Raw genomic sequence first — 7,849 nt, 5'->3', positions numbered from 1 at the left:
GCGCACACCTAGGGGAGCAGGAAGCCGACGTCCCACATACAGGAGCCGTTAAAATCCCGGCGCTCCTATATGCGGATGACGCCGTACTGATCGCTCGCACGGGTGTTGGCCTCCAGCACCTTTTGAATGCCTTTGGTTCGTTTATGAAGCGATTGAATCTTAAGGTAAACGTAACCAAGTCACATACAATGGTGGTCGGCCGTGAGTGTAGTAAGAAGAGAAGTAAAACATTCACATGTAGGGGGGACACGGTTTCCAGGGTATCTACATTTCCCTATCTAGGCGTACTGTTTGATCAGAAAGGGACCTGGGGCCCGCAGGTAAGAGCAAAGAGGTTGGCTGTCATTAGATCATCATCAGCACTCTTGGGCTTTGCTGGTAGGCTAGGGGCTAGGCCTATGGAAGCCCTGTTAAAAATCTATAAGAGTAAATCCGTGGCCATTGCGCAATATGGTTCCGCATTGTGGGGTTATGTAAACTTGGAACCAATCCAGAGAGCAGAGAATAGATTCATCAGAACCTTGCTTTCTGTACCACAGTCGACCCAAACCTACTCCATCCATAAAGAAGTGGGCCTACATTTCTTGTCTGACATGCTGAGCATGGCCCCTCTGATCTTTTGGTTAAAAACGTGGATGAACGAAGAACTCCCATTAAATCATAAGATCATGTCTGACGTTCTGTCCCTGGACAAATCTAATAAGATCCCCTGGTTGGCCTATCTGGCTAAGGCATTTTCAGACCTGGGACGCCCGGAGCTTTTTTCCTCCCCCGAGAACATCAAGGTACATGACATCGATTTTGTAAAAAAGTCCTTTATGGGAAGGAAGGAAGCATGCCATGAAGAATGTGAACTGGCGAAACCGTCAGTGAGGGAACATTGCCTACTTGTTAACTCATTTTCACGAGCACCTTACCTTGGTTTTGTTACAATTCCCTTTCATAGGTTTCTTTTAACTAAGTTTAGATTTAATTTGTTACATTTTTATTTAGGCTCTTTTAAAAGTTGGCAGAAGCCGGAACTAGCCTTGCCCTGCAGCTGCGACCAGTTCTCTGTACAAGATACAATGCATTTTGTCATGTTTTGTGGGTTTTATTTAGAGCCAAGAAAAAAATACTTGTTGCCTATTCTTAAAGAGGCTGGCTTCACTCAAGTGAGACCGGCCCTGCTCTTTTTACAATTACTGCCCAATCCCCACATTACTTTTTGTATAGCTAATTTTCTGGTAGCCGCCTCAAGGGTGAAAGCTGTCTGCCTGGATTCGCCTTAAAGCAAATGTTTACTATTTATACTCATTTTTGAATGTAATACTTTTTAATTGTCTGTAATACTTTTTAATTGCCTGTCTGTATCTACCGTTTTTTAAGAAAAAGAAAAGAAAAAAAAACCTTGTATGAAATGTTTTTAACTTTTACCCCTCTTTGTATGGCTTTTAAATAAGTAGAATAAAGATATTCTGACTGTATAACGTTACTGAGATTATGTCAGGGGAAAATGTTTTAAAAAGTACCTGCACCTTCCCATATCTGGGGCTGCTGTTTTCTAACACTGGTTCCTGGCAACCACATGTTTCCTATGCGAGGAACAAATTAGGTAAAGCGATCAATTCGATAATTTCCCTGCGCCAACCTAATCATGCAGACGTAATCATGCCATTAGTAAAGATTTATCAAACTCAATGCATCCGGACAGGTACTTATGGTGCAGAGGTATGGGGATATACTAACTGTATCCATATCCAGACAGAAGAAAACAGATTCTGTCGGAAGGTGTTGGGTGGAGTCATTTGTTCCTCGAACTATATATGCCATAGCGAATTAAACATCCCCTACATAGAGGACTTTGTTAGATCAAGGCCCCCCCTTTTGTGGCTAAAGATATGGACGAACCCCGCAGCCACATTGACACGCGACATAATCTCAGACTGTTTAAAATGTGACAGGGCACATTGTATACCATGGTTGAAAGCCGTAAATGAATGTTTAATAAGTGTAGGGCAAGGACACTTGTTTACATCCCCTAATCTTATAGATCGTTCACACAAGACCTTGATTCAAAGGGCTCTTTATAACCTCTATAGAGAGGAGCGGGAAAGGAAAAACTTTTCAAAGTGTACAGTTATAAAGTACATGGGCCATTTTGAGCCCACTAGCAGTCACCCTGCCCTGCCCCAGAAATATCTACGTTTACATCTCGGTAGATGGAACAGGAGTTTACTGTTCCGCTTTGGGGACGGGAGCATTGTAAATTTATTAAATTTCCCTTTGGGCTACAATAAACATTTGGAAACCCTAAGTTGTCCGTGCAACCCAAATATGAAACAGAGTCTTATGCATTTTTTGTTCTTTTGTGATTTTTATAAATTGTTTACTGTCCATTACTTAATGCCTTACTGTCGGAAACATGACCTGTCGGATTTTAAGATAGCATTGAGGAATTTATTAATGCTAGGATCAGATGAGATAATATTTAGAGTGAGCTGTTTTCTCAAAGCCGCAGTCCGCTCACGAGCTACTTTGCACATTGATGGATAATATTTGCACATTGCACTTCGCATTTTATATTTCCACTAATTTGCATATTTGTATTTTGCACATATAGCTGTTCTGACCTTACTTTTGCTGTCGCTATTTTTAAATGATTTGAAAATCTTTTAATCGTACTTACTGTTTTTAATACGTACCTGCATTTTTGTAGAATTAGTCAGTCTATATCTTTGTTTGTTTATTATATCCTTATACTGTATTCCTTGCCATTGTATCTTGTAATGCACTTTTATGGATGTTTTATTCCGAATAAAGATCTTTGACTTTGACTTGATCTATACAGACGATTACAAACAGATCTAAAAATTCTCTCAGAACATCATTGAGGAACAATTGAAAGGCCGCTGGAGCGTTGCAAAGGCCGAAGGCATTACCAAATATTCAAATAAGCCATATCGAGTTTTAAATGCAGTCTTCCACTCATCTCCTTGTCTTATGCGCACCAAATGATAAGCCCCTCTGAGGTCAAGTTTGGTATAAATTACTGCTGTTTTGACTTGATTCAAAAGGACAGGGATTAGCGGCAATGGGTATTTATTCTTGATCGTTATTTTGTTCAACGCCCTATAGTCTATACAGATTCTTAATTCCCCATTTGCTTTTGGGATAAAAAAACAAAGGGGAGGCGGCTGGTGATTTAGAAGGGCGGATAAAACCTTTCTCCAAATACTGATCTAAATAGTGTTTTAGATGTTGATTTTCCTTTTCGGATAAAGCATAAATTCTACAATTTGGTACACAAGAACCTGGTATGAGATCAATCTGACAATCATAGCTACGATGAGGTGGGAGTTTTGCTGCCTTTTCTTCACTGAATACCTCTTCATACTCTTTGTAAACTATGGGTAAAATCATTTCCTTTTCTTCTGCAGTTGCTATTCGACTCACAGTTGACTCAAAGGATTTTAAACAGGATGACTGACAAAAATCAGAGAGAAATACAAGTTCTCTTTTTTGCCAGTCGATTAAAGGATTATGTAAACAAAGCCAAGGCATTTCCTAGAATAAATCCATACTGAGGAGCTTGGATTATGTCAAATTGCACCTCTTCCTTATGTCTTTGTTTCTTTGAATCCTCACAAATCATAGTCACCCTGGAAGTTTGCATTGTTACTGGCCCTCCAGACAAGACTTTCCCATCTACTGCTTGAACAATTTCTGGTGTTTCTTTTTTTTCACAAATGATACTTAGTCGTTGTGCAGTTTCAAGATCGACAAAATTTCCTGTGGCTCCAGAATCGATTAAAACTTCCATTTGCCAAATTTTTTGAGTTATTTGTATTTGAACTGCTAATCGAAAATGAGCTTTATAATTAGACACACAAGAGTTTATGGAAGGGTAAGCGATGGTTCCCAAGAGATCCCCCTCTAAACATCTTGGGCAAATTAGTTTTCCGACTTTTGATCTGTCTTTTCGATAACTGCCGCCTTGTTGACACTTGGGGATTTAGGTTTTCATCATGCAATCTTTCACAAAATGCCCTTTACGACCACAGTAAAGACACTGACCATTTTTACGTCTGTTATCTTTTTCTTCTTTTGATAAAGGTTGTTGAAGAGTTCCAATTTCCATTGGTTCTGAACTTGATTCAGAATGTGCAAATTGAGTTCGAGATCTAGTTTCATTCTTCCAACCTGGTTTCTCACCTCTTTTCTTGTCTGATCTTCTTTCAGAGAGCTGATGATCTAAACGTAAGGTTACATTTATCAAGTCTGAACAAGCTGTTGGTTGTGGATCAATTTGGGCTAGAACATCCTTTAACTCGTCTTTCAGACCCTGATAAAAAAAGCAGCTCTCTTTTCTTCAGGCCAAGAGGGTTCAGCAACAAGTCTATTAAAAAGAGATAGATATGTAATGAGATCTCTATTTCCTTGTCTTAACTGTAGTAATTCTCGATCTGCAGATAGTGTCACAGTTTGCCTATCAAACACTTTCTCAAATTCTTCAACAAAGCGCCTCCAATTATACAACAAAGCACTATCTTGTCTAACTAGTGGGACCGCCCAATTAGCAGCATCTCCAGACAGATAGGAAATGAGAAACGCAATTCTAGATTGAGGGGTAGGAAAAGCTGTTGGTCTACAGGAATAATGTAACTCAATTTGTGTTAGAAATGTTTGTTACTTAGAAGGGTCCCCTGAGAAACGTTCTGGAGAAGCCAAAGGAATTTGCCGTGGAACAGTGACTGAAATATTAGTGGACGCCCTTGCACCAGAATCCTTAACCTCATCAGGAAGTGGAGTATTCTGAAGTTGTATGTTGTCCACCTTATCGGCCAATAACGCGGTTGCATTCATGGTTTCATTTAAATCAGCTTGCATTTTTACAATAACTGCCATCAAGTCATCGATGGTGGCCATTATGGCAACTCAGTCAGATCGGGAAGAAAATGATTCGTGGCTCACTATTCTGTCAGACGAAGTCTTCCTCAGGATCTGTCGAGTTGATATAAGGGCCCACCTCTCGATACCTCCAATTCTGATTGTATTAACTACACAGAATATTGAAGTGATCAAGCGGGGGAAAAGGGTGTTAGGAAGGGAACTGCAGGGAGGGAGATCTGAAAAGGAAAAGTTAATGCTGCGAGTTTTCCTAATGATTCACTAAACTCTACAACACATTAAAAAACAATAATAGCTTCTTAAAACAAAAGACTAAATTGACTTTAGAATTGAAATCTGCTTCAAAAGTCAACAGAAATAAGATTAACCTTTTTCGTGTATTCACAGACAAATTTGCTTTCTACAATAAAAAGACTCTATGGCATTTTACGTTGTAAATATCCTCTTTACACTCTTTATTAAACTGCACAGCTTCAAAAAGTTGTGCTCAAATCACTTCAGCAAAATAGTTTCTTTTGCTAATCCACTTTGAACCGAATTGCGACTGATAAAAATAGCGACTTGAGCAATTCAAGTTGTGACCCAGACAGGTCTATACAAAGCTCCACAAGAATTAACTCAAAGGAAACAATGAAATGCAAAGTTTACCAAAACATTACAATATCAGTTTTTTTTTGTATCAAATGAATTACCTCTAAATTCACTTGTTCTCAATTAACTTCAAACTTGTGCTTTTAAATTATCTTTCTACTCCTACCTGTAGAGTACGACCTACTCTACAAACTGGAAAGGCGTGGCTGCTGACATCCGAATCCTCTAAGACTGACTCCTTGGACTGCAATACCACGTATCCACAGCAGCTTTATACAGGAAACGCCTCTCCAAAACGATCCTTCTGCTGGAAACGACTCAACCTCTGCAAAGGAATCAAAATGCTTCCCAAAGCTCTATTGCCTAAACAGAGCACCAGGAGGAAGCTGCTACACCTTCGAAATCCCCAGAATAGTGAGCACAGACGTTTGGGCGTGATCGCGTACATCAGCGCGACTACGCCCATGCTAAATACCACGCATGCAACCGGTATGTCAAAGCTCACGCATCCGGCGGACGCGGCATGCCAAACCTCACACATCTGGCGGACAACATTAAAATGCATGTTTGAACATATAGAAGACCATAGGGCTTTAAGGCAACATTAAAAGCAAAGTCTTTTAGTACATTTTTGCCACCAACGTCCCCCAAGAACAACATGGTGCATCTTGCCACATAATGGTACCAAGCATGGCGGACGACAGTGACGTCTGCAGAGTGGGGCGGGCCCTAGACCGCAAGCCACCCTAGTCCTGACAGCTTCAGTGATTGTGGGGTTAACTCAGCCGCCTAGTATCGAAACACATGGGAGTAGTATTGTTGGAAAGGAGAGAATCTCCCCTTTCCAATGATATTCCACCTTTGTGGAACCCTACTTGTGGATCACCCGAAGATGAAGACCCCCAAGCAGAAATCCACCCACTAGGCACCAGGGAGAGGGGAGAGGCCCCTTGTACAGAGTCCTTTGTGTTACCCATTCTTAAATGAGTATATTCAGTCATTCATCCACAATGGGGTGGAGACAGGGACAGTAGCCCCTGATCTGCCCCCTAAGGGACAGAAAGCCTACTAGTACGCCAGGGATTTATCTAAAGGTTCAGTGGTGGGGGCTGCCCAGCATACACATGCCTATGCCCCACCCTCATAAAACAAATGTCACAGTCTTTCAGCCCATCCTCAGGAGGTAGATGTGGTCAATAGCCCCATATCTGTCATTCCAGGGGGCAGAAAGCCCTACCTGGAATGATGTTGTTTGTTTTGTATGTAGGGGTGGTGGCTGCCCAGGATGGGCATGCCAATAACCCCAGCCACAAACAAATTGCCACAGTCTTTCTGTCCGCCCTTAGGGGCATATTTGGAGAGTCCTGAAGAGAAAGGAGAATAATAGATTCCTTGAGTAGAGGATAATGAAGGGCATGAGTAGAGGAAACATTGTAGAAAGATTGGAGATCTGAGAAATCCATAAAAGATCCATCTTTCATTAGATGCTGAGGTGCAATAATACCCTTGTCAATCCATTCTTTCGAAAATAAAGAGCGTTGTGGATTTTGATGGATTTGTGATACCAAATTGGGGTGCGTAAAAAGGGATCAGCAGAAAGTAAGTGAGAGTGAAGCAGAGAGGTACCTAGTGCTTTGGAGTTAACTGACATTTTCAATCATTCCTTGAATAGAGGCAATATCTGCTCTGCATGGAAACATGTTATCGTAAAACCCTTACTAAAAAAAAGACCAATGTGTCTTACTTGCAGAGAATTATAGGCCAATCTCCTTGCAAGCAACGTACTTGAGAAATATTTGAATAAACCCGTTTCTTTCTATTGGAAACTCAAGCTATTACGTTAATAGACAAATGTATTGAAGTTGGTAATGTGCCTAGATGTCTTCGAACAGTCATTACCCTCACCCATGAAATACCAAATCCCAAGTAGTTAGAGGAATGGTCTAGTCTCATGGGCACTACATCGAATCATATGATGGAGTTACTTGTAAAAAATATCCAAAAATTGAACTTGACAGCATATCAGAGGAAATTTAAAAATTGAATGACAAGTTACCAAATGAAAAGGATCAGCAAACAATAAACAGATTCAGAGAGGAAATGGAGAAAATACTTGATAAATAGGCAGAAGAAATACCACAAAAAATGCTGAACATTCCTGAGAGATAAAAATTATTACATGGGAGGGACATTGTTTACTTTTGTCAGAAAATGTGATAACATTAGGAATGATTACAAAAAGAAGCAGATACAGAGAAAATAGGAGATACTAACAACTGACTCTAGTTTCAAGGCACAATCTGTCTGAGAAGAAACTGCTTCATTACTAGTCAAGCACCCCCAATATCTAACAATTTTTTATAGATAA

This window comes from Lissotriton vulgaris, chromosome 12 (assembly GCF_964263255.1).
Source record: "Lissotriton vulgaris chromosome 12, aLisVul1.2, whole genome shotgun sequence".
Classification (NCBI taxonomy): domain Eukaryota; kingdom Metazoa; phylum Chordata; class Amphibia; order Caudata; family Salamandridae; genus Lissotriton; species Lissotriton vulgaris.
This window is presented reverse-complemented; position numbering follows the sequence as displayed.